The 27,926-nt window shown below is 40.0% G+C and overlaps 1 protein-coding gene across 1 annotated transcript in view; it reads right to left on the bottom strand.

Annotated features, from left to right (window-relative positions):
- Positions 1-27,926, bottom strand: part of LOC124284840 (orexin/Hypocretin receptor type 1-like) — a 131,856-nt gene that overhangs the window by 39,851 nt on the left and 64,079 nt on the right.

Below are 27,926 nucleotides of genomic sequence, written 5' to 3'. Positions count from 1 at the left end.
AGCTCGTGATGAAAACTGGAAAATATTAAATGAACGCTTGAAGTTTCCTGTGTTCCTATATTTGTTTCTCTCAGTATATATTCGAATTATAGAAGGTAATACGAAACAAATAGACATGTGCTTTGAATGAGTGAGTGAGTTTAGTTTTACGCCACACTCAGCAATATTCCAGCTATATGGCTGCGGTCTGTAAATAATCGAGTCTGGACCAGACAATCCATTGATCAACAGCATGAGATCTACGCAATTGGGAACCGATGACATGTGTCAACCCAGTCAGAGAGCCTGACCACCCGATCCCGTTAGTCGCCTCTTACGACAAGCATGACTTGCGAAAAAAACAGTTCTCATTGTAACCCTAAGAAAAAAAGCACCTGATACGACATTGTAACCTTAAGAAAAAAAGCACCTATCATCCGTGAACAGTTTCGTTGCATCAGATATTTTGAACTAACTGATGAATATGTTAGCTGAAGAGGCTGTGCACCTTACATTTAAAGTGCCCCTAAAAATAACGTTGTCGAGCCTCTCAGTGTTATTAAGGAGGGGAAAAAACATTACTACCAATGTCTTCAAACTCGTTTCTTAAGTGTTGCCATTATCAGCTACAAAACCCAAATCTTAGTTGATTGGACCACGGCTAAGTACCTAGTTTAACATCAGTGAATTTGTTCCATCGAGTTACCTTTTAAGTAGACCAATTTAAATGGTCGGGTTGCAACACAATCGCTGAGACCTCGAATCCAAAATGCAAATTGAAATTGAATCCTATGTCAAATAACTTTCCACACTGCAATCCACAAAAAGGGATATAGAATACACATGAAGCGAACGTTTGTTCTTAATGAGAATCGTGTTTAACGTGGTGGGTAATGTATTACTTCGTCACTCAGATGGTTTCGAGTTTAGGCTGTATTCTGGAATCTTTGCCCTAAAACGTCCCTACTCACATCCACTTAATAACAGGGACGGTGGGGTAGTCTAGTGGTTAAAGCGTTCGCTCGTCACGCTGAAGACCCGGGTTCGATTCCACACAAAATCCATTTCTGGTGTACCTCGCCATGATGTTGCTGGAATATTGCTAAAAGCAGTGTATGAAATAAGGCCCGTCCGACCGCCCCAGACAGGTTAGTTTTCAGACGGACGGTCTAGATTTACAGCTAGCCAGCCCGATGGTCTGGTAACAAATTTAGATGTTATATACATCTGAGTCATATCTTGGTGTCTGGTCTGGTTAAATCCATTTTGGACTGGTGTTGGGGCTTATTTCATACACTGGTAAAAACGGCGTTAAACTGGAATCGCTTACTCACTCCATCACTTAATAACATCAACAGTAACATCAGCTGAGATTGTTTCGGGGACCAGAGTATGGAACAATTACAGGTGGGATGCACGATGTTATGATACAAGGTGTCAGTGAGTGAGTATGGCTTTGAGCTGTCTTTGCAATATTCTTTGCTTTACGCTGTCTTTGCAATATGACATCAGAAATAGGCTTCACACATGTACCCATGTGGAGATTCGAACCCGAGCCTTCGGCGTGACAAGCGAACTCCTTAACCACTAGGCTAACCCACCGCCCCTTTTTGCTTTCACTGGTTATTTCATTTTATCATATTAAATCCCCATGCCATGCCCTATTCAATGTGATGGCAATTAACTTGACAAATCTGGCTTTAGGAAAATGGTATGGTTTTTAACTTGACATATTAAATATAGAAATATGAGTGTATGATAGTTTTTAACTTGACATATTTAATATCGTAATATGAAAGTGTATGATAGTTTTAACTTGACATATTTAATATCGTAATATGAAAGTGTATGATAGTTTTTAACTTGACATATTTAATATCGTAATATGAAAGTGAATGATAGTTTTTAACTTGACATATTTAATATCGTAATATGAAAGTGTATGATAGTTTTTAACTTGACATATTTAATATCGTAATATGAAAGTGAATGATAGTTTTTAACTTGACATATTTAATATCGTAATATGAAAGTGTATGATAGTTTTTAACTTGACATATTTAATATCGTAATATGAAAGTGAATGATAGTTTTTAACTTGACATATTTAATATCGTAATATGAATGGATGATCTTTAACTTGACAGATAAAATACAATGCTATTAAAGAATCATGTCGGCTAGCATATTTAACTGCAATACAGAGAACATGACGGCTATATGACATTGACATTGTAACCTTGTCAGCTCCATTAACTCTTCTGTATTGGGAAATGTTGGTCAATACAAAATCAGAACTACAGGTTGTAGGAAAGAGCGTTCGATGGTCATGTGATGGCTCGTGTTCAACTCCCTACAAGGGTAGTATATATGAAGCCCATTTCGTGATGTATCCCGATTATTGCAAAAATCTCTCCTTTTGATCATGAAAATGGGTTTGTCGCATTTAATTGCATATCGTACCAAGAGAAGAGACTGGCACGTGACCTGAACATTACGAAGGTAATCAGCATGTTTTCATCCCATTATGACCCTTGTCAAACGAGAACCACAGTCAGAGAAGCCATACACATTCCTGATTACCATTCTCTGAGGCAGCTTGTTAGAAATCAAAGAGAAAACAGGCTGTTTGAATGATACGCCGACGTCCATGTTGTCCTTTGTTGAGTCTGAGGTTTTGAGAAGGTCCCCCCGCCGTAAAACACATCGCTCGATGTTACAAGGCATTCTAGACACGAGGAGTCAAATCATTAGTCGCATTCCGAAAAAAAACCCGACACCATCAAAGGGAATAGCAGTAATAATGCTACATATTACATCTCCGGTTGATCGCTAGCGAATGTTAGCGGAGAATTGTTATGAATGTGGACATTTTTCGCAGGGAATGAAATCTTTCAGAATTTCCCACAAGACCACAGAACCAGTGAGTGGACAATAATTAGTGGTCCTGTCTGTACTTCACTGGTCCAAAATAACATTCGTAGATTTACTTAACTGTCAATACTATCATATTTAGATGGGGAAAAAAATCACTGACCACCAGAACCACTGCAAACTCAGTGGTCCTGATGAATTTATACTAGCCAGGGACCACAGGACTAAGGTATATTTTGTCGCTGATGGTGTCGCCGAGAGGGTAACATAATGGTCAACAACAATTGTCTTGATCATCGTAATACCAGGAGTGCGTGTTCAGTTTCACAAATGAACGTGGATCTTACTAGGATGCCGTGTGATATATAAAGGTTCATGTACCTCAGAGGTTTAATCACGTGTACAGTAATAAACCAGATAGCTGTTATTCCCACTAGACGGGATCGAATGGTGGAACAAGACACGCACACTTTTCGCAAACACCTGATGCAAACACCTGGTCCCTTCATTATTTGATGGTGATTTACAAACAATGCCCATGGTACACCCATAATCGGACAATGAACGGTTTTTAAGAACTTGGCTGAACAACTTCATTTGCTTGGACAAAATTTTCTAAGGAAGACGAGGAACCCAAGTGCCCGATCACAAATACGGCATTGAAACCAAATATTGTTTGTGTCATCGACAATCATAATATATTCATGGTGTAGTGGTTAGAGCGTCCGCCCGGAGAGCGGAAGGTCGTGGGTTCGATCCCTGGCCGCCTTATACCAAAAGACGTTAAAATATGGTACCTGTCTGGCGCTCGGTATTAATGAGTAAAACAAGTACTGGTCGGCTTGGAGTCAGCATAATGTGTCTGACTGGGGTATTCATGCTTAACTTCGGCATTAAACCCCATTTCACCTCACCTCATAATATATTCTCATATAGAAGACATGATCGACGCCGACCCTTTACCTTCATAAACATCTTTCTTATGTATATCATTATTAGAAGAGGTATATCTCCTTTGTTTCTTAAGCGCTTAAGTCATGCCATACATAGTTAATACATTGAAAAACAATTATCACTCGCCGTAAAAATCATACCAACAGGTTTCAGAATGATCAAACTATAATGACGTTGCCGTCATAAACATCTTTCTTATGCAATATCATTATTAGAAGAGGTATATCTCCTTCGTTTTACGGGGCGGTGGGGTAGCCTAGTGGTTAAGGCGTTCGCTCGTCACGCTGAAGAAACGGGTTCGATTCCCCACATGGGTACAATGTGTTAAGCCCATTTCTGGTGTCCCCCGCCGTGATATTGCTGGAATATTGCTAAAAGCGGCGTAAAACCAAACTCACTCACTCCTTCGTTTTTACTCGTGAAAGATACTGGTTAGAATTGGTCTTCAGTTACCCTCGCCTGTCATAAGAGGCGACTAACGGGATCGGGTGGTCAGGCTCGCTGACTTTTAGTTGACACATGTCATCGTATCCCAATTGCGTAAATCGATGCTCATGCTGTTGATCATTGGATTGTCTGGATTAGTTACGGGCCGCCGCCATATAAGCTGGAATATTGCTGAGTGGCGTAAAACTAAACTTACTCACTCACTCCTTTGCTTCTTGAGCGCTAAGTCATGACATACATAGTTAATAAATTGAAAAGGAATTAGCACTCACAATAAAACGCATACCGACAGGTTTCTGAACATGTCACAAAAAATATAAATAGTATGTCAGTAATGTCACCAGCTGGAACGACGAACAAGAAATAACTCTCTTCATTCACAATTCACAGCAAAAGTGTCGTGTATTTAACGTTTCAATTAGCAGAAAAACACATGTGATAAAACAGATCGTGCCTCAGGTCGATGACTGGCCAAATCCCAGTTGGGTACTCGATAGAGACTGCAGTTATATGAATGAAAGATTTGTTGTATTTTCATAAATATTTGACTGTTCACTGACCGGTGCAACTGCAGAATGATCTTTTGAGACGACGCACGATACATGTTTAGAGTGAGTGAGTGAGGTTTTACCCCGCTTTTAACAATATTCAAGCAATGTCACGATGGGGGACATCAGATAATTTTTTATATCGGTGAGTACAATATGTTAAGTCATGAGAAATCATGTCCATCACTTCAGTGCAGTCAATCTGCATTTACGTAGTATGTTCTGGATCTACACCATTTTTTACATATGAGTGAGTGAGTGAGTTTAGTTTTACGCTGCACTCAGCAATATCCCAAGCTATATGGCGGTTTTAAATATGAAAACACATCGAAAATGACCTCTATTTTCAACCTGCATTTTCATTGCATTCCATTGTCCCACAATGACTTTAACTGTATATGTTCGACAAGTTCAATCAGCAATATTCCAGCTATATGGCGGCGGTCTGGAAATAATCGAGTCTGGACCAGACAATCCAGTGATCAACAGCATGAGCACCGATGACACGATGACATGTGTCAACCAAGTCAGCGAGTCTGACCACCCGATCCCGTTAGTCGCCTCTTACGACAGGCATGGGTTAATGAAGATCAATTCTAACCCGGATCTTCACGGGGTTTTGATCAATGACACATTGATAAATGAACATTGATTCGAAATGTGCTGTACAGGCTGTATGTAAATATTATCTCAGTCAGATAGTTTTTGAGCTCGTAATCATAAGTTTTTACTCTATCATTTTCTGAATGCATGTTTGGGCAAGGAAGACACACAGTACAACAACCTGAAAAACTGATGCCATATATTGGCAACATTAATATTTCAAAATTATTAAAAAATGACGGAACATATTTCTGTAGCTATGACGTCATATTTAAAAAAAATAAGAGTTCTGTCATCAAGCAATTTATAATTGACGTTGAAGTGTAATCTTGTTCGGCTGTGCTTGTCGAGTTAGAAAAATATATATCTGCGTTTGCGAATTTAGTGGGAGACGTCGGATTCTACGACTTCTAAGCAAACTTAATTCAAGTTTTTCGTCTTTTCTTTGGAAAGTGAAAAAAACTGGATCAGCTCGGAGACTCCAAAACAGATATGATTAAATGCCAACTTGGTAAAAACACGATTTCTTCTTATGATCCCTGGGAATTCATCTTTGATCTGAGCAATTAAGTGTAGGCGTGAAAGAAATTGAATTTCAGAAGGATGTTTGTAAATGACAAAGGAATATTAAGTGCATATCATTTTACATTGCTGTGTCTGTAAGGATTTTATTAACGATATCTGTGATGCACAGAAGACGCATTGGTCTTAGAAATAAATTCAAATACTATCATTTTGCTGCAAGAACAGCTTAGTGTACGTTTGAAGCCCTTACCCTGGTCTGTTCCCAAGCGTCGACTTAATTGTTTTCACATGTTTTCCATGGTAACTTTGCAAATCAGTTTACCATTAGCTCGTCGCACTGGCGATCAGTGTTCGATTTCTGATACGCCTACATAATAAATATATCTTCAAATGTTTTTCAATAGTAATGTGTTCTCGTGAAAGTAACGCACATTTTTTTAAACAATTTTTTATGAAAATAAGAAAAATGATTCCCATCTCCTCAACCAGTCACACCTCTTTGTATCCTAGTAATAAGTCATACCAAGCACGTCGTCATATGAGCGAAATATTCTTTAGTACGACTTTAAACCCCATTTAACCTCACCTCACCTATGAATATCGTCTTCGGTCCTTTTGTAATCTGATGCATTCAATGAGGTCATTCCTCCTTGTAGCTTCCCAGAGAGTGTCCTCCAATCTAAGATATCACAACTTTCACACCTTCGTTAAAACAATACGACAGGTTTCCTCACGGGGACTTAATTAAGAAAGGTGTCAGTGACATAGCCTTATTTGAGGCATTGCCCCGTTAGATGGGTTATCTGCGATGGGAACCCGTGAAGATCGTGTTAGCATCGATGTTCAGGAACCCATGCTTGTCGTAAGAGGCGACTAACGAGATCGGGTGGTCCGGCCCGATGACTTGGTTGACACATGTCATCGGTTCCTAATTGCGTAGATCGATGCTCATGCTGTTGTAACTCTAGTGTCTGGTCCAGACTCGATTATTTACAGACCGTCGCCATATAACTGGAATATTGCTGAGTGCGGCGTAAAACTAAAGTCACTCACTCACTATCCGTGATGGGTGTTTCCTGTTGTCTAAACATGCAAAACCTGCTTTTCCTCTGCAGGAATCGATGACCTGTTTCAAGGAGTCAAAATGTCAACCATCTGGTCGTTACGTACCCTCAAGGACGCGTTGGTTATATAAGAGTGTCCTAATCAGAAGGATTCAATAAACGGAAGCACTGCACGTAACGATCAACTCACTTTGTCAATAAGGAAGATCAAGACAAACACTCGTTCATGTTTGAAAATAACCTGGATCGTGACTGCTTATATACAAGAACATCGGAATGAGGCTGTGTACATCTTACAAAAAACATGCAGGTATTTCTTCCTCTGTTTGATGAGGATCACACTGTTACGATGAAAAACCCAAACAAACCAACATAAACCACCAAAAACAAACAAAACCCGATACGGAGCTGAAATAATTGAAAAAGTAAATGGAATATTAGTGGTTCTATTGGATTAAGGAAACTGAAGGAAGAGAGAACTTTTAACATTAAATGAAAAAGTGATCTTCAAAGGAGATTAAAAAGTTGAGTTACTTTCAGTTGAATATAAAGAATTTCTGGATTTCATCTTCTTTTATTCTTTATTCCCAGAATAAAAGAAGATGAAATCCAGAAATTCTTTATGTTCATCAAATAGCATCTTCTATAATGCCAATTAAGCATCTACTTTCAGTTGTAAGTTGTATCAAGGAAATTTAAATTCCGCTGCTTCAGAAGCAAAGAAACTTCATATAATTTCTAAGTGATAAAAATGTTTGTTGCAATGTCGTATTTTTACAGTTTCTTTTAAAAATAATTCTCTCTCCCGTATGGGTCACACTTATGGCGGGACGGTGGGGTAGCCTAGAGGTTAAAGCGTTCGCTCGTCACACCGAAGACCCGAGTTCGATTCCCCACATGGGTACAATGTGTGAAGCCCATTTCTGGTTTCCCCCGCCGTGATATTGTGATATTGCTAAACACGGCGTAAAACTAGACTCTGACTGACTGACTGACTGACTGACTGATTCTGACTCTCAACCCCCTGTGTCGATTAAATGCACATTGATTAAAAGCATGTTCACAACATTAACAACAGTTATTATTATATTCGGTGCATATTCGAACAAAAGACTTACACAATTCCACGATTGAGTGAATTTCTATTCTCGGTCTATATATTTTAATTAACTTGTACCATATGCTACATGGAGACAACATGTCTTTGCAATTATTGCCGACAGTTATTGCTTTATTGCAATTAGTAAATGTGTGCGTCCTAAACACTGACAGCAATTAAATTAATGGACGACATTTGACACAAATCAAAGATCCAAATTTTATTTAGCCTTCAGTTAACGTGAACATGTTATTCTATGTCGCAAACCGGTTATTGACGGTATAGCGACGTCCCACGCTGAGATATAGTAACACACAGTAAGTCAATGTCCTAATTTCACCCAGCCTTGAGTTCACGAAAACGTGTTATTTTATGCCGCGGTGTCATAATTAGACATGGCAAACCTGTTATTGATAGTACACGACTTCCTACGCTGAGATATAGTCACACACAGTAAGTCATTGTCCTAATTTCACCCTTAAACTATTTACACATGACGTCCATTTAATCCATTTTCCTACTAGGGGCTTACCACAAGTTTCAATAATGGGACATTTCCCACATGGACATTGGCGTTTATCGCGTTAAAGATTCAGCACGATCCTATCATATTCTCACAGTCAATTGCATGTGGTGGGCGGAGACCGGATTTTCACAGTTACTGCATAGTTGTCATCTGAGCTGGCGAATGAGGATCGAGAGGCAGCAAAATGCTCATCGGTGTTCATACCATCAATCACTCGTTTATTTAAAACCTTATTGTAAACTCGCTGATTTTGCGACATACAACACTCACTCACAACATTAAGCCTAACACATTTTATTTATATCTACGACACTCACATCTTAAGATCTTGCGTAAACTGGCATCTTCGTACGTGTCCTTCGTCGTTTTCTTCGTGTTGAAGTACCGTTACAGCCTCCCTAAGTCACATGTAAAAAGGTCCAATCATTTCTTACCGTCTTACACGTGACCTAGGGGAGATGTCACGTGATCTTCCCTTCTCTTCTTCCGGGTTGGACGAGTCGTTCTCCTCGCATGTTGAGTTGATGCAATATTTGACACACCGTGAAACTTTTGATCCAAAAAGGCGCAACAGCGTGTTCAATTATGACTGAGTGTGAGACATATTTTTTAATGTCAGGTATTTTTTTTGTGAAGAAAGATTGTTTTTGTTGGCAAAATACGATACGCATATGGAATTACCAAAAGCAAAACATAATTATGTTCAGACGTTTTATAACCCTTTTCAATTTTCAAACCAGTTCGTATATAATTTACGTCATGTTATAGATAATATAGAGCACTCTAAACACTTGTAGGAACAGTGTTTTGGTGATGTCTTAGAAATTGATCAAAATATGATATTTGAAATAGATACAGGGAACATATGAAAACCAAAGGAGTGGCTTTTTTAGTTTTTCAGGATATAAATGTTAGTTTCCTTGAAACTGAGTTATTCCATGTTAGGGATTACATCAACAGAGACGGGCAACGATTAATGATTCCAAAAAGAAGACAAAACATGGTGTCATCACTTATTGTCAGTGATCCATTCATGTAGTTTTCGTAGACTATCGCTTAGTCTCTGAATATATATGGTTTTATAGACACAAATATTTCCATAGTCAGGCGCGTAGCCAGGAAAATACAGAGTGTAAGCACAAATGATGAAAATTTTGAAATCAGGGGAGTATACCACATCTAAAAGTAAAACATTCTTCTGAACACGAGATACAGTTCAGACAAACATCAATAACATGGTAAAACATGCAAAACATAAAAATAACTCCAAACTAGCGGATCCTGACCACGTAAATATTGCAAATAGTTAAGTACCAAAACAACTCGAAAACTCGGTAAATGAAACACTTCAACTTCAAAGCATAAGGTGGATCTCATGACGACTGAGAGGATTCAACAAACTATCAGAGCAGCATTAGGTCATCACAGATGTTAGTCAAGAGAAGAGCCGGTCTTCTAGTTTGACCTTGTGCGAATATGTCAATGACTTTGTCCATGTCTACCACGAAATCACGATGTACGTGAACAAGTCTTAATATTTGTCAATTCTACCGTCTCAACAGAGACAGTAGATGGTTTCTGAGTGTCTGGTTTAACAATTGGCGAGGAATCAGTACATGACTCAGATAATGCTATTGTATTAGAATGTGTTTGGGAACCCTGGGTTCTATTGTCAGGTAAAACGGGCGTTTCAGTCAATCCGGGTTGTTTAACGAAGTAACAAACAATTGTAGAAGAACGTTTTGCAGATTTGTACTCATTTCTGCACATAACAAAAATACAATACTTAAGGGGTAAAACAATTCCAAAGAATAGATCAACGATGTCGCCTACTGAACAAACGATTTCGGCCTGTTTGGAGACATAATTTGTTGCATAGTGTAGACAAAACATGTTTGTCAACAAATGATCCGCGAGGCAAGTTGCGTTCGGGTGCCACGATACTATACCTGAAACCACCCAGAAAACATGAAAACAAATTAAAGGCTAACCTTGCTTTAGTAACTTAAATCACAACATTTTGTTTTCAATTTTAAAGTGTAAGCACGTGCTTTTTTGTGCTACGGTGTAGCTACGCCACTGATAGTTTATCAAGGTTCAGGGGTTGATTACATGTTAATCTCTTCAAACTTAAACACACTAACAAGTTAACCTACTTAATGCCGAATACATGACTGGTTATTAAAAAATAATTAGCCAACACAAACAACGGTAAAATATACTTTGTAACTCAATGGATCACCTGTATTATTATCAAATGATATGAGTATTATGAGTGAGTGAGTTTGGTTTTACGCCGCTTTTAGCAATATTCCAGCAATATCACGACGGGAGACACCAGAAATGGGCTTCACACATTGTACCCATGTGGGGAATCGAACCAGGGTCTTCGGCGTGACGAGCGAGCGCTTTAACCACTAGGCTACCCCACCGCCCTGTGAGTATTATGATCGGGTAGATACTTGAATGTACGTCATGGTGCTCCTGCTTTCCTGACCCGTGAGGATCCGGGTTAGAATATTGATCTTCAGTAACCCATGCTTGTCGTAAGAGACGACTAACGGGATCGGGTGGTCAGGCTCGCTGACTTGGTTGACACATGTCATCGGTTCCCAATTGCAAAGCTCGATGCTCATGCTGTTGATCACTGGATCCTCTGGTCCACACTCAATTATTTACAGACCGCCGCCATATAGCTGGAATAGTGCAGAGTGCGGCGTAAATCTAAACTCACTCTCTCATTCACTCCTGCTTTCCGTGTTTGCCTGGCAAAGGATCGCCGATATACGTTTGGAAGATCTGAAAAGTTCGCACCATGAGAACTCTGTATTGCTGATGCCGTTATCATATATGTAATGGTCGCAAGGACACCTGTGCTTAATACAGTCTCATTCAATTCGATAAAAATGCCAATATTGATTAGATAAATAAAAATAAATGTAACTTCACGTACAATCTCCAGTAAAATCATGCTGAACAAATACCTTCACAAGCAAAACCGATAAAGTTAGGAAACCGGAATTCAATATGCCATTAAGAAGTCTATTTATCTTCTAACTTTTTCAGTAAATTACCTTCTTAAGAAAGACAGGCTGACGTTCATCATATGTTAACCTTGGCTTGACCCCTAGAGAATGTGTGTAATCCTTCCTCAGGAGCTAAAGTGCCTTAACATATGATCAAATTCTTTATCTGATCTTACGGTCAAGGCCACAGGAGTCTGTTAACATTTATATAGCCCTAAGCTTACCCACGGTGTGTTATTGAAAAACTTAAGCCTTGAATAATCTCTTATAGAGACAGCCGTTACGTATATAATCAATAATGGGTATCACTTTCCCGAGAACCTTGTATGAACACTTACGTCTGGGCAGTTTAGCCGAGACACAGCCATGATATGTATGTTAGAAAACAGCAAGCCTAGCATGACCTCACGCCAATACATTTAAGCGGGACACAAACAACGACACTAAATAATACATGATTTTCTATTTCAAATCCTAAATCATTACATTCAAATATGGACTCACAGACGTGGAGGAATCATTTATCATCAATTCGATGACAATTTTCTTGTCATGCTTTTAACGGAGGGTTAACGTACAATGTATGGCGCTCTCCTATTGCATAACATACGCAGTTGGAGACACAAGCTCCCAGGAGGCACGACGAACTAATCTTCGCTGATGGCGTAATGACTTGTACCAGAGCTGACAGATTCTCATAAACAACTCTAGTTAACGGTATTGAGCAGTACGTTTAACGTGAAAACAGATTCGACGTCAGTTACGTTGGATAGTGCCGGCGTTGAAGAATGTGGTTTAAGAGTTCAAAGATGAGGGTGATAAAACGACAGGCCATTTTGCTACTGCTCGAAGCGATAAAACAGCAGGTTAATTATCACACATAAGGGAAAAGAGATCGTGAAAAGATTTCAAATATTCTTTTGGTGAGAAACTTTAACCTTGGCTTGATGTTCTCGTGATGGTGATTGGATATCGCTTTTCATTGTTAATGTATCACAGAGCAATGCAGTCATTTTTCATATTGAAAGCCTGACAAGCCATGCCTTATTCAGAACCATGCATCAGTAATGGAATATTTTATTGGCATTTGAGTCCCTTTGATGCTTTTTAGAACGTTTTGTTTGCAGAATGGCGATCCAGCGAATATGACAACAATGTGCCGAGTTCTGTCTTGTATCCTTGTGCCTTCAGACTTTTACAGACGGAAAGTCTAGAACATTTGACAGAGTAAAGTCAACTTTTTGTGTGTGTTTTTTCATTCAGTAACTGAAAGGTTTTACCTACAATTCTGTGGACACGTGTTCGTTGTGAATACACATGCTATACATGAGGATGCCTAGTCGGTCTTCATTTGAGAGGGGCGGTGGGGTAGCCTAGTGGTTAAAGCGTTGGCTGGTCACGCCGAAGAGTGAGTGAGTGAGTTTAGTTTGACGCCGCACTCAGCAATATTCCAGCTATATCACGGCAGTCTGGAAATAATCGAGTCTGGACCAGACAATCCAGTGATCAACAGCATGAGCATCAATCTACGCAATTGGCAACCGATGACATGTGTCAACCAAGTCAGCGAGCCTGACCACCCGATCCCGTTAGTCGCCACTTACGACAAGCATGGGTTACTGAAGATTAATTCTAACCCGGATCTTCACGGGTTGTCACGCCAAACACCCGGGATCGATTCCCCACATAGGTACAATGTGTGAAGCCCATTTCTGGAGTCCCCCCGCCGTGATATTGCTGGAATATTGCTAAAAACAACGTCATACACTCACTCATTCACTGCATTTGAGAGTAGACTGACGTTCCAGACACTGTATTCATTTGATTTTGTTGACAAACATGCTTCAAACTTTAAACTTCCTTAAACAATAGAATGCAGTTCTGAAAGACAGTGCATCAGCTGGAATGTTATATACTTTCGCTTCGGCCGGTAAGATTCTAGGCTTGTCCTCACCGTACCTGAGCTCGTGGGTTTTACCAAAGTTGGAAACGTCTTAGACCTGCATCCTTCTGACTTTCCTCCCAAACCAGGCCATCATAGTACTGAAGTATTGTTTCAAGCGGCATTATAGCTCACCCACTCACGCACCCACTCATGCACTCACTTAGCACCCACCCACTCACGCACCCACTCACTCACGCACCCACTCACTCACTCACGCACCCACTCACCCACTCACTCAAGCACGCACCCACTCACTCACGCACCCACTCACTCACTCACCCTCTCACTCACCCACTCACTCATCCACCCACTCACGCACTCTCTCACTCAGTCACGCACCCACTCACGCACCCACTCACTCACGCACCCACTCACGCACGCACCACTCACTCACGCACCCACTCACGCACCACTCACTCATGCACCCACTCACTCACGCACCCACCCACTCACTCACGCACCCACCGACGCACGCACCTACTCACTCACGCACCCACCCACTCACGCACCCACTCACTCACGCACTCACTCTCTCAACGTTGTCTTTTTACTATGACAAGAGTTCATAACAATACATTGCACTATGGACAAGGAAAATTAAATATCGTTACGTGTTATCACTGGCTTCCAGGTATCTTTGACCCTTGGTGTCATTCTAACCTCGAACCTCTGTGTTTCATGTGATGGAAACTTTCCAGAAAGTCCAAGTTTATAATAGGTATTAACCCGTCTATCAGAATATCTCGAAGCTTACACTGTAAAATAGATTACCTCAGTGCTGGTTATCTTATAGAATGTACAAGTGCCAGTTATCAGGGCTGGGTTTATCGAATCTTAAGCTGGATTGATTGTACCAGGATTCATCATCACACATTTTTACCGAACTAAAATTTGACGTTGTATAAGACATTCTTATTTATGATTTTCAGAACAAGCATTTACGCGAGAACTGGGAATAAGCTCGCGAATGGAGTTGATCAAATCTTATCCTACATGTCAGATCATAAGTTGTGAGACTCAAGTGTTCCAGGGAGAAAATTAAAATGCATAACGAAGGCCGATGTATGTAATACACTTTTTGCTATCTCCATCACTTGGACTTAATTTCCTCTGTTTTCTGGTGACAAGGAATCTCAAAATTATAATATAATATTTTGCCAAATGTGACTTACATTTTTATTTTGTCATGATTAATAGTTTTTATAAAAGGTTTATCAATCATAGTGATTTTGTTGTGTTTTTCCTTTATAATCAAGCATTAACTCGATTATAAGTAGTTTTTGTTAAAAAAAAAATCCTTGCAATATATTGCAATACATATCGCAATATATGCTTCCGCATCGCAATATATCGCAATGTGAAAATTCTCTGCAATACCCACCCATACTTGTTATCATGCCTTGTGTTCGGCATTAAGAGGGTGAAATAAGGAATCTGTATACAAATCTTAGTGGCGTCTCCGTGTTAAACAGTGGTACTAGATCTCAGGGACTTAGCACCAGCAAAACCACAGAACCGTACAACCAGCCTCCCAAAGGATAAAAAATCCATCATTTTGTAGTCATTGAGTTAGAAGATCTGTGTTCGATTTCTTGATGGAACAAATTAGTATATTTTCTCTTCGTGTTCAAACACTTCAGTTAAATAAATATGTGTGGTACAATTTCGATAAAATATAAATGCGATTACATTAAATATTAAAAATAAATGGCATATTTGTGTCAACAAAAATACTGATAATGAGATAAGCCAATTACCGCCGCAGCCTGATTAGCTCCAGAAATTTATCGTATCTTATTAATAAAATATGCTCGTAGTAATTACCGTTTCAGATAAATCGATATGTATCTTAGACTAACAAGCCGGTCTCTTATTATCATTGGACAAATAGCTGTGACTAAAGTGTACAATGCGACCGCCAGATAGCATTGCAGTGAAATCAATGACTATTCATACCAAACAATGTTGACCAATAGGATGCCTTATTGTGGTCACTATGGGCCGTGTTGATTAGAGCTACCGCCGTTTTTTGAGTATCCCTATGAGACCAACGAACGGATACCGTATTTAATGTATTAAGCCCTGTTGTCAATAATCGATATGTGTCTTGGTCTGTGTTTTCATGGTTGTTATATCATTACGAACTATTCATATGGTTAACCTTCACGTACAATGTAGTTAATGGCTTGTCATCGGTTGTTTGTAAAAGCGCCATCATGTCCCAAGGGTACTTAATACGGAAGCTGGAACAAGAATATGGAAATTATAACCCTGGAATGTCTGCCGTAACATATTCCATGGAGCCTACAAGGCAAAATAGTTTTGAAAATTGCATGAATTGAAAAACAGTAGTTATGACACCAGGCGTTCGCTTGTATTGCTCCAGTAGTAGCATCCCCACTCAATGTTTCATAAGGGAAGAAAGCAAGATCGTCATAGCAGGGGATAGCATCCTCATCATATTGAAAGCAGACATGTTACATTAAGTAAATTGCTCTGAATGTCTGCCATAAAATGTCTGGAATAGGTTAACCAGGCGTTTGATGGTGAAAGTGTGATTGAAAGGAAGCTGGGGTGATAGAAAAATGTGTCTTTTCGGGAAATTTGAATAAACGACACATGCGCGTAAGTACCTCAGTAACTGAAAAAAATGAGATGCCGTAGGCTTGGGCTTATGGTGTTTTGCTCGACATGAAGGGAAAATTCATCAGCGGAAAATCGAAATCCTCACGCTGGTTGTTCAGTGGTAGAGATGCTGTAGTTTTTAGAGTTTGTATCGCGTATCACACATCCCCATTACATGGGGTACGAGGAGGGTTTGCATTCTGAGATTGTGTTTTTATCGTTAATGTACGATGTTCCAGAGTCACTGACTGACTGACTGAGTTTAGTTTTACGCCGCTTTTAGCAATATTCCAGCAATATCACGGCGGGGGACACCAGAAATGGGCTTAACACATTGTGCCCATGTGGGGAATCGAACCCGGATCCTCGGCGTGACGAGCCAACGCTTTAACCACTAGGCTACCCCACCGCCCCTCCAGAGTCACTGATACAGGGATGCGTTTTTTTACACAAACGATGTGACTGTCGCTTGTGTTTGCTTGTTTGTTTTGCTGTTTAACGCTGCTCTCAGCAATATTCCAGCTATATGGCGGCGGTCTGTAAATAATCGAGTCTCGTCCAGACAATTCAGTGATCAACAGCATGAGCATCTGGGATACGATGACATGTTTCAGCCAAGTCAGCGAGCCTGACCGTCCGATCCCGCTAGTCGTCTCTTACGACAAGCATGGGTTACTGAAGACCAATTCCAACCAGGATGTTTACGGGTCTGTCGCTTCTATTGAGCCTCAAGAATATAGTCTTCATCAAGAGACGACTAACGAGATGGGGTGGTCACGTTCGTTGAGTTGGTTGATGCCTGGTATCCGCAAACGTAGATCGTTGTTCATGATGCCGATCACTGGATTGTCTGTTCCAGACACGATTACTTACAAACCATTGTCAAATACGTTCTTTGAGAAAAAACAAACATCCTCAATTGTCAAATAGTTTGAACAGTTCCCATGCAAACAATCAAACCACACATTCTAATGGGTTATCTAAAAGATGTCAATATCGATAAATATCTGTTTCCTCCTTTTCACTTTATGATTTATTTTATTCATCGTCATTTTCAAGAATATATAGTCACTGATAGGGATGTACCGATGTATCGAACTATCGATGCATTGCAATTGTTGCGTCTCCGATAGCAATTAATCGATGGCAGAAACGAAAAAACTATCGATGCATCGATAGTATGTGTGACTATCGATAGTTTTGTAATTGATTTCCGTTGATAAATGCGCAGCGCAAACTACAGGAAGTACCAGATTCGTTCACTTGGATTTAGAGTTACCCGCCCCTGTTACCTCATAAACAAACTTGATTTGGGTTTCAAGTCTCATGTCAGTTATTAAAAGAGACTGAAACTACTTCGGGTTGTTTTTATTTCATATAAACTACACATCCATTTGGGAAATGACTTGAAATGAGACAATTCAAGGAGAGAAAATACTATTGCAATAGTTCGTCGCAATAGACTATCACTAGCGCAATAGTTGTTTCCGCCTCATGGGTTACCCCTAGTCACTGACGTCTGAAAGATGTAAACCTGTCCCATGAATGTAAAATAAATGTACACATTTATGGACAACGTCAATTATTGTCATGCAGTAAATTGGCTCTTTGTACCAATTTTCCCAATTGCGCAGATCGATGCTCCTGTTGTTGATCACTGGATTGTCTGTTCCAAACACGATTATTTACAGACCGCCGCCATCTAGCTTAAATATTGCTGAGTGCGGCGTAAAACTGAACTCACTCACTCACTTTGTGCCAAATTCAACGATGACTCCGTCACATCGACAGAATGATACCAGCATACATTAAAAATGTTGTGAAAATGTCATTAAAATGCGAAATGGTGATGAATAATTGTTAAGAACATAAGATGAACTGAAAACAGAGACAACAATCAATAGCACCGCTGTTAACACAATTTTCTTGAAATCAGTGTGTCTGCATACATATGCACGTTTGACTCGTGCAGATCTAACGTGGAATATCTTCGCGAATCATGCCGACAAATAACACATGATTGGTAAAAAGGGGCGGTGGGGTAGCCTAGTGGTTAAAGCATTTGCTCGTCACGCCGAAGACACGGGTTCGATTCCCCACATGGGTACAACGTGTGAAGCCCATTTCTGGTGTCCTCCGCCGTGAGGTTGCTCGAATATTTCTAAATCGGCGTAAAACCGCCAACTTTTTCCACTACAAAGATTACGTTTTTAATACATTTTTTAAATATCATGTTGATTTTAAGTATTTCTTCTTTCTACAACAAGTATGTATCATTGTGTATATTTCCAACAGTTTCCAAACAGTTAAACACCAGGGTGCTGTTGTACAAAGCAACTTTAGCGCCAAGACTACCTTAAGTCTATGTTTCGGTATGGGAGTTAAGGTCACCTTAGCGCTAAGATCGCTTTGTACAACGGCACCCTGGTGCATATCATGATTCGAGTGTTTGTCTCAACGTCATCTCCATACACAACGTCTCACGTCGACATTGTATTGTGGAAAATACACGATGCTGTGATAAGATAAGCTTAATTTTCCGTCCAAGGTCCAATTCCACAAAATCCTAATTGCTATTTTGCCCATGTTTAGGGCCAAGGTACTCCTCCGGCCTTGTTCAGACTGACACCGCCATTGTACGTTAAACAGCCCCAGGTGCGGAACGTTAATTGGCAACGGTCTTATGTCTGATTGAACGCTTGTTAGTGGGGCTGATACTATGCCACGGAATATATCAACAGCCCATCACACAGGGCTTCCGTCGTAAAGACGTACATCCATCCCTCGCTATGTTCACTGAGATGTAAACATATTTAGAAAACCGCATTCACCGTTATGTCGACCTTGCGACCAAGGTTCAAGGTCGTGCCTTGGAGCTGCTTGCTCGTGAGAGAACAAAAGACTAATTCCGGTGCTTGCGTTTTTCATATGTTACAACTGGATATACAAGTTTGTGTTTTCGGCATCTAATTTCAACTTGTCTTTCCCGTGTTAGAACGGCATTGCGTTAGTGTTTTCACATTCGTAATTACTCGCCTCTTTCTGTGATATACGCCATCCGGCTTGCCGGAATGACACGAATGTGATTTTGGGCCGAGATTACGAAGGGAGGTCACTCTACTCTACTCCAAAGACTGAAATGCATACCGCTAAATAAAATGGAATTAACGAAAACTAGTGTAGATAAAACGAAATACGATTCTTCGTATATTTAACACTGCTCACTCGTCATTGGTATTGTTCGTGAATTGAAGTTGTTCGATCAAGGTTACAACATTCAAGATCTCATTAAAACTTTAAAAAAGTTTTAGGGTTGACCTGTAGAGGAAATTTCATAATTGGATGCATCAGTGTCCAGAGCGGCGCTATTCACTGTGTAGAATACCGTTAGACGCATCAGTGACACAAAATCATGACCGATGCAGTTCCCTATTTTGACTTGTACCATACGTTCCAGAATGGTTTTAAGGTCAACAAATGACTAGACTTTGCATATGCTTATGACGGGTGCCACCCGGGGACGGGATACGCTAATTCTTTCGCGAATACTTGGTATCATCACTACTTGATAGATACATGCTTAGTCATCATATGTGATACTATCAATCACTGGCTTGTCTGGTCCAGAATGGGTTGTTTACAGACAACGTCGTACAGGTGTAATCCTGATGAATACGGCGTCAAACAGACACATAATCGTGATATAGAACGAATTGTACAGTCGACTCTGCTTTTAGCAGAGATTTCTTACGAAATTGGAAAGGGCTTTGTCGTTTCTGTTATGTAATGATGTTCTTTAAGGTTTGGGACTACATGCCATTTGATATAAATATGAAAATATTACCGAGAGATATTTTTAATACTTTCAAAAGAATTAAAGCATAAATGGCATATATGCTGACATTAACTTTGAGTTGGAAATATTTTGGAACGTAAGCTATGGAATGAATTATATTAGATTGAGTTCTTCAAATGGGTACAATGTAATTATACTATAAAGATTGTCATGGTGTTCAATTCCGATATACATTACTTGAATAACGTTGCCGCTGGCAACACAATCAACCACTCATTCAACACGTGGATAGATTCAGACTGACATATGTTCTTGCAATTATCCTTGAAATTGGCTCTTGAACAGCTGTTAACGTAAAACAAGCGGACTGTATATCAGAAGACCGTGCATGCAGTGCCATGTACGCAGAACAGATGTCCAGTGTACGAGTCCATCGCACTAGGGGCACCAAGTACTTTTTGCTGACTGACTTGACATACGGAGATCACATTCCCGGCCGAAATAGATGGAATTATATAATATGTTTCTGGTTATCTCAACAGAGTCCGTTTGATAAATAGGGAATAATATGAATAACAGTGCAAATTGGAGAATATACTGAGAGAAACAAATAAAGGATCACAGGAAAATTCAAGCGTTCCTTTAATATTTTCCAGTTTTCATCACCAGCATGACTCTCGTTTTCAAGAACACATCCACTTCCAGAGAGCGAAATTGAAAATATCTTTTGAGCGTGACGTTCAAACCGATTTCATTTCGCTCTAACTCAAGAAACAGACCATGAGTGAGTGTGTGAGTGAGTATGGTTTAATGCCGCTTTTAGCAATATTCCAGCAATATCACGGCGGGGGACACCAAAAATGGGCTTCACTCATTGTACCCATGTTGGGAATCGAACCCAGGACGTCGGCGTCAATAGGACGGTTTAACCACAAGTAAACCCCATCGCATTAAAAACAGACTCTGATATGACTTCTCCTTCAGTTAACCAAGCTTGTTCGTTCCATGGTTCTCATTTGATGTCTTTCAGTGACCCCAATTTTGTCACCGTTTTTGCTGAACATTAGGTGTTGAAGTCTCTGCATTAGGTGATACTAACTCAAACCTCTACAAGGTAACGAGGTACAAAAGAAAGTATTTCAGAAGCCTTGACAGCGACAGTAACCTCGGAGGCCTTTGAAGTGAACAAGGCATGACCTCGACGCGACTGTTACAGCCTGATGTATTCCATTGAAAAATATCCCATCCCATGTGTTTATCTGTTGTACAGTCGACAATAGGACGCATAAGCTTTAAGCCCCGCCAAATAGAGTAAAGATGTTTGTCAGTTTAATGTTGGGTGAGAGCTATGACCCCGACTTAGCTCATAGACGTTCATTGGTTTATGCGTGAAAGTCCAGGTTAGAATTGGTCTTCAGCAACCAAGCTTGTCGTAAGAGAAGACTAACAGGATCGGGTGGTCTGACTTGGTTGACACAGGTCAACGTATCCCAAATGCCCAGGGCCCACTTGCACAGAGCGATCTTAGCGCTACAATCATTGTAAATCCTTAAGATCGCGATCTTAGGCTTCGGCTACAATCGCCATCCACTTGCACAAAGCGATTGTAGGCTAAGATCATTGTAAGTTACTATCGAAACTTACAATTGGTCCGGACCAATTGTAAGGAGCTACGATCATTGTAGTATGTGACAAAATGGCGTTCAAGTTCAAATAATCAGCTTTACGTTTGGAAATTGCTTTTATATTGCATACACACAGTATGGTTCGCCTCGACACTTCAACAACACGGAAAATGCACAACCGATTTAACGTCGGATACATTGTTATTTGCTGTAGTGAATCGATATCCAAAGTACTATTCCCACCCGATTCAATGCTGGAATAAGTGTGAAACAACATACCTTTTTGATAATCAAGGAAAGGATAATAGCAAATGGTGTCCGCGTGCTATTAGCAATGGCCGTGACCTTTTCAATAACTCAAGGGCAGCTAATCTTAGTTTTTACGCAAGATGGGAGTAGTTTCCCTTGACATATTATGCCGTTGCGTAGGGTCTGCCGTGACAAATCTATTCGATGTGTTCTAAACAATCTCATATATCATAAGGAAATTTTGTTTATATTATATATATTTTAATTTCCATAATTATTAAGTCACTAAATTTAGACCCAAATTTATGAATGTATTTTTTCATAGTTCAATATTTTCATAAAACATGGGTAGGCAATACTGTGGTTGCAATATCACATTCTCAGTTCATACATCAAGACCGTAAATCAAGAATGTAGAAACATATATGCTATCGTCCACGTAATCGTTTCCTTCGAAGATTTCTGGGAATGTTTTTCATAAAAAATTCTGCAAGGTGCGATTGAGGGAGGTATGTATTGTGTGCAGGGACCAGTATCACTTTTATTTGCGCAGCATGCTATGCGCCCTTGCAGACAACTGTAGGCAGGAGTCGAGTTTAAGAAATTCGTACCTCCACCGTTGAAGAGTTCGATCTTAGCTAAGATCGCGATCTAAAATACATGCCGTCTTACAATCGCTCTAAGATCGGCTTTGTGCAAGTGGATTAGGGCAATTGTATGGTGATTGTAAAGTTGATTGTAGGGGCCTAAGATTGATTGTAACTAAGATTGCTCTGTGCAAGTGGACCCAGATCGTTTCTCATGCTGTTGATCACTGGATAGTCTGGTCGAGACTCGATTATTTACAGACCGCGGTCATATAGCTGGAATATTGCTGAGTGCGGCGTTAAACAACAAACCAACCAACGAATCATTGCTTTGTTGTAATCAGTAAGTACGGACAAAGTTCTGTATTTCAAACCATTATGACGGGGGATAAAGTCCACGGTAGCCATACCCTGGAAATGTGGCAATGACATCTGTATCTGCCGCTTTAATACTGTGAGATTATCGGGATCATTGCGATGTGTCACCGGCGACTGTGATCTAACTGACACATTGGAACTTCGGGAAAGATAATTGTCATACAATCCATATTCGATATTGTGCGCCGTCAACATCGTTCCAGTTCCAGCTGTGCAGGGATCGTTCAGAGCTGCTGCGTCGCTCATAAAAGCAAACCGTATCGCATTAACATGACAAAGGGTGGAAGGGTCTTTCGTACAATAGTCAAAGTTGTATGTTCTTCACGCCAACGGGGCGGTGGGGTAGCATTGTGGTTACAGCGTTCGCTCGGCATGCCGAAGACCCGAGTTCGATTTCTCACATGGGCACAATCTGTGAAGCCCATTTCTGTTGTCCCAGCCGTGATATTGCTGGAATAGTGCTAAAAATGCTTCATAAAAGTAAAACTCACTCACTCACTTTTCACGCCAACAGTTGGTTCCAATTACTGTCCGATCTGATGCACTTGAACATTGGCACACACGTTGTAAATGTTTACTCACTGATTTGAAAAATAACCTTACCAAAACCAGAACCAATAATACGACAGAGGTAAGGGTTAGAGACGGACGGTCATCAGGTTTGGAAGTGCATTAACATGTTTGAACCAGATCCTTCAAAGTTGTCTCTTCTGAAGGTCACCATCAACATTAGCCCCACAATGAACGATGACACTAATTTAACTGGAACAACGTCTCGATTTCCCATAGGATTCTCAGAACAAGGCCTTGGCCTATACTGACCTTGGAACTTAGCTAGATATTTCTAAGACTACAGTGTGTGAGTGAGTGAGTGAGTCAGGGGTGCACTCTTTTGTTAGAAATGACGACATCTGTCTGAATATTCCAGCATGCGCCCCTCAGCGTTGACCAACTGGCAAACAACCCTTACATACCATGTCTTAATTTATGTTCTTAAAGCACAATAACATGGCATGACGGATTAACTAAAGCAGCCAGATGAAAGAAAAAGGCTTTTATTTAAAGAACAAATAAAATTTGTTTTTTTTTTTACTCTTTTAACTATTACATATGAAAGATTTGTGGTTAGTCTTATGCGGAACACCAAATTTATTCTTTAAAAACTTGTGGTTAATTAATACCGAGCGATTAAAAGTTGCCAAAGAGTCGCCTGCTGCCCTCTCGCCCGCCAACGAAACCACAGACAGGTTACGTAACTCTGTCGCCAGAGCACTGCAGTAACATCATATGAGGAAGGATTTTCAGTTAGTTGTATATAAAGTGTATAGTAAGCTCGTCATTTTGATGATTTCTCGACATCAACGAAGACATGCCGAATCATTGCCTTGTCGTCAATTGCTCCTTGGGGTCGGGCTCGTCACTATATGGCTGAAATATTGCCGAGGTGACGTTAAATTCTAACTCACTCACTCACTCACTTGGGGTCGGGCGATGTGTGACCATGCACAGATTTCCACAGGACCCGCAGTTCGTGCTAAATGGGTTATGTTTGTGAGTGCGAAGCGAGCGTTGTGGAAGCCTGAAACGATATCTTAATTACTTGTGTTCCGAGATCGCTTCACGGAAGTTAAAGAATCAAAACTACTTACTAGTTGTATTAAAATATGTATATGATTGATGACCATAAAGATATTCCATGACACAACTTGTAACATAACGATTTCTTCCTCGGAAGCGAGGTTGTGGTCGAAGTAACAATAATACTGTAAGTAGTATTATATTGACACCCACCTCGCTGCCACGAGAGAAATTGTTATGTTATAAGCTATGTCATGCTAAATCCTATTGACCATCAATCAAATACATATTTACTACCAGTAGAAAGTAGTTTTGATTTTGTAACTCGGTGAAAACAAACCTAAATAGCATTTATCCTCAGACTGGCGAATATTCGCGACAGGGCGCCGCCATTTTTGAAAACCGTAAAGTCACGGGCTAAAGTCTGTTAGAATTAATGAGATTATGGTTTGTTTTCATCAAGGTAGAAAATCAAAACTACTTTCTACTCGTAGTTAAATATGTATTTGAATCATGACCAAAAGGATTTTGCATGACACAACTTATAACATAACGATTTCTTCCACGGAAGCGAGATGGGGTCGAAGTGATAATACTGCGCGATAAATTTCTTGCTACATTCACGTGGTTAGCTGTCCACTTACCAGTATGTAGATACTAGTCAATGTACGTCTTTATATTTGGTCTTATAATCCATAGGGGGATCCAGAGGGGGGTGGGGGTTGGGGATCAGGGTGCGCACCCCCCTTTTTTGTGCTGAAAGTTAGTTAAATGACCATTGAAACTCGGGCGAAAATGAAGTGTGCACCCCTCCTTTCTCAAAAAGCTGTATCCGCCCCTGTAATCCTAATTAGATTATTATCATACTTGTATGCATTTTGAAACGATCTGCTGATACTTATAGTGAATTTATAACAGGACTGTAATATCTAGACATTTTATAGTTTGCCAATGTGAATCATAATTCGCACACACGCCCTAGTGTATGTTGTCTGTCTCATTACAGTTCACGGCAAAAACAATGATTCTGTTGAATGCTACGACAAATGAATAAAAACAAAATGCAAATATTCAAATTAAAACAGATTAAAGTTATAGGAACAATGTCAGGCTATTACCTTGTTCGAGGAATGTATCCACCAATATCCACAAAAACGAGTGATATGCCATTCATCTGCAGCTGTTTCAAGTGATGTGTCTTTTAACAGTCTAATATACTAAAAAGTGATATATCGTTTCAGGTATTTCACATTGGTGTATAGTCTCATTGGTCACCCAAGATAGCACACCTGGCAACTAATTGCATAATGTCCGCCATTCTTTTTTAAAAAAAGTAATTTTAGTTAGCCTAGCGACACCAAACGATTTCGACAGAATCGTCTATGAAAACAAGTTGTAACTCGGAAACTAAGCAAAACAGGAGACAAAATTAAATGACAGTAGATTGTGAGAACTGTACAAGGAAGGAAAATTGTTCATCATAAAATTCCGAAACCAGAAATAACATATTTCTGTGAATGTCACAATTTGATCATAAATAATTCCAAAAAATCAAGTAGAGACTAGGCTGCACATCAACAGCATCCACACAAAGCAGTTCTTCTAGTAAAGATTCGGTTTAGAACTGATCGTCAGCAGCCCATGCTTGTCGTGAAAGGCGAAAAGAGGGATCGGGTGGTCAGGCTCGTTGACTTCCTTCACACATGCCATCGTATCCCGATTGAGTAGATCGGATTTCATCATATCAATCACCGGATTATATGGCCCAGACTCAAAATTGTTTACAGACCACAGTCATGCAGCTCAGATATTGCTGAGTGCAGCGTTAAACAACAAACAAACAAAGACACAAACGAACAACGAACAGAAGCAACTACAATTTGGAAGGATTCTTGGAAAGGAGTCTTGAATGTTTTGCAAATGCCATGACTGCATGTATTGATTCTTTGGACTTAACTTTCATGCATTGAAGTCTGAACGCTGAGTTTCCAATACATCATTAGTGTCTATTGTTGGTACAGCAGCAGATTTACTTTGGGTCGGGTGTTTACAGTGCACTGACCGTATGTCAACACTCCACGATGGAGTGGCCCCAGGGTCGTTGCTTATGCTTGTCTAACCTCTGGTTTGTGTGGCCAGATTTATCCAAATCCCAAGGGACTTAGAACTAATATTACTGACTACAGAGTTAAGAACCATTTACAAAGATACCAAGCCAATGATACGGATGCTTGGGCTTGATAAACATACCGATAAAGATGCTGAGGCAGAACGGCATCAACTACATCAACAGTCAACCTCATATGCTTGAAGCAACATGCAGATGGCGTAAGAGTATTATCGACTTAAACGGAGTCAGCACATGGTTCACGTGTAGGTCTCATAAGGCTCCCTGACGAAGCTATTGTTCGTTTGTATTAGAGCTGAACAAACACCCACACAGCTAAAGAAACACAGAACACTATTGTATCTGACCGAAGACATCATTATACAAGATGCTTCTGGAAGGAGACAGGTTTGTTTACGAGTTGGGTACAAAGAATCGTTACTTCCTCGTTTCAATGACCGCCATGTTCATATGCTTGAAGTTGTTGCTTTAGGGTTGAATGACTTCATTCGTAAACATACTTCTAATGGTAGGTTGTTCAAATTGCATTGGATTGCATAGTTTGAACTATTTGGGATTAGCACGGAAAGTGGTGACTTGTCAATATGTAACCCTGATGATATTTGACTTGAAGATTTTCAAAGATATTGCCAGAAATCAAATGAATATATTCATTGACATGCATTAATATCAGGTTCGAACATATCGAAAGCCATTGAATGACGTTGTCTTGTCTGGCTGACGGGAGTTTTAGCAGTATTTAAGCGTAGAGAGGAAACAGCGATTCAGACATGTAAGATACCTCTGGTTTTGGATGAGCCTTAACAATGGCTATAATGCCAGGGAATGAACATATGACAACTAAGGTTCCCGACAACAGACATATTTCTGACTCTTGACAATGTTCACTAGCTATCCTGTCTGATCTGCAGATGATGTTCAATGAATATTCATTTATGGAACTAGAAAATATTATTAGATAAGCCACGACATCTGTCTTCCCTTTTCTGGAACAGGAAGTGCACATTTACGTATCATTGCCATTCAGACTCTTTAACTTCTCTGTGTAAGACGTTTTTAACATTTGAACCGTCCCTGCTGAATGTTGTATCAAAAGAAAATAGAACCATGCTTACTTTGGTAAGAAACGGCTAACCCTTTTTACAACACAGGAGGAAGAATCGGTATTGCCAAGACTGACTGTTTTTGTCCGTCATATCAGTCCAAACAGGTCGAAAAGGAAATTTATTTTGTATTCTCATGTCCAGTATATATAGACATACGTTTATGATATCTCTAACATTCACATTTGACTTTTCTATTCATATACCCGTGAAGATCCGGGTTAGAATTGATCTTCAGTTACCCATGCTTTTTGTAAGAGGCGACTA

Source organism: Haliotis rubra, unplaced genomic scaffold (genome assembly GCF_003918875.1).
Source record: "Haliotis rubra isolate DU_JTF1 unplaced genomic scaffold, ASM391887v1 Scf346, whole genome shotgun sequence".
Classification (NCBI taxonomy): Eukaryota; Metazoa; Mollusca; class Gastropoda; order Lepetellida; family Haliotidae; genus Haliotis; species Haliotis rubra.
Note: the sequence above shows the minus strand (reverse complement) of the source record. Positions and strands in the feature narration are given on the sequence as shown.